Source organism: Pterocles gutturalis, unplaced genomic scaffold (assembly GCF_000699245.1).
Source record: "Pterocles gutturalis isolate BGI_N339 unplaced genomic scaffold, ASM69924v1 scaffold19736, whole genome shotgun sequence".
In the NCBI taxonomy this organism is placed as follows: Eukaryota; Metazoa; Chordata; class Aves; order Pterocliformes; family Pteroclidae; genus Pterocles; species Pterocles gutturalis.
The window spans coordinates 4,996-6,296 of record NW_010105944.1 but is presented as its reverse complement, the minus strand read 5'-3'; positions in this window follow the sequence as shown (position 1 = coordinate 6,296).

Genomic DNA, 1,301 nt, shown 5'->3' with positions numbered 1-1,301 from the left:
GGACCCTCCGGCACCGCCGGCAATCCCCCGTGTCCCGCTGGCTCCAGGCAGCTCTCGGCTCTGCCTCGCTCTGCGCCAGCCCTGCCCCTGCTCCACCTCCGCTCTCCCCATATCGAAGAAAATCCGGATAAATTTCACCAGGGTTACGTCTCCGCTCTCTTATTTCTGCTGCACAAAGGAAGGGAAAAAGTTGCTCAAAGTGTAAGTGAAGCGCAAGAGACTATCACAGAGATTTGCTTGCCCGCAAAAAGCGCTCATTTAATTTTTTTGGGGGGGACCTGCACCGATAAAAGGCGTTTTGCAGAAGCCAAGTTCATTTTCCCCCATCTCCTAAGTACAGATTTTACGCCGTACACACACCTCCGCTTCCAGATACCTTCCTTCAAACCTGCCCTTTTATTCCCCATATGAATTTCTTTGGATTTTGCCACGGCTGTTAATTAATCTCCTAATTATCTGACCTCCAGTGATTGCCTTTCACACTTGACTTGGGTGGGAGAACAGTTACTATTCCTGGCAGCCCGGTCGATGCCGCCCAAAGTCACTTTGAGAGCCAGCCTCCCCGTGTCCCCCGCTGCATCCACGGCAATATATCATTATCCATCTATTTTAGGGAAAAAAAAAATCTCAATTCAAGCCAAATAAATGAAAAATATAAAGCGAATGGGGCGTGTGTCGAAATAGCCGGGAGGTCCAGGGCTGGCCAGCTTGGCTTGACGGATTTTTACCCGTTTTCCCCCAAAGGCAAAGACCGCCACGGGCTCCAGCCTGCACCCAGCTGCTATTTGAAGAATTTAACAGATTGGGGATTTATTTTTTTGGTTTTGTCGGCATTAACCCAACACTTTTTGCACAGGAACCAAATTTATTTCAGGGGATGGAGAACCGTACCCCAAACCCAGGTGAATTAAAGGAAAACATCAGCCACAAGCCTTGGTGTCCTGGCAGTAACATTCTGGGGCTAATTCTGAGGATTTTAGGAAGCTGGTGCTGGCAGGAGAAAGAGCAAAACACCCACCCGGCTGCAGAAATCAATATTTTTGCTTTAAAAATGAGCTGGTACCTTCTAACAGATGAAGTGTCCCAAACGCCCCAAGAGATTTTGCCACTAGGTCGGGGTCCCCAGGTGATGGATGGGGATACACAACCCTTCAGCTGGGTCTATATTGGTAAAAAAATATGAATTTTTTTTTTTTTTTGCTATCTAGCTTGGCTGGTGAGAGCTCTACCCCATCTGCTAGACCCAGGCTTCGTTAGAGGCACCAATAAATGAAAAGTCCTGATCGATTATGGGCTGATTT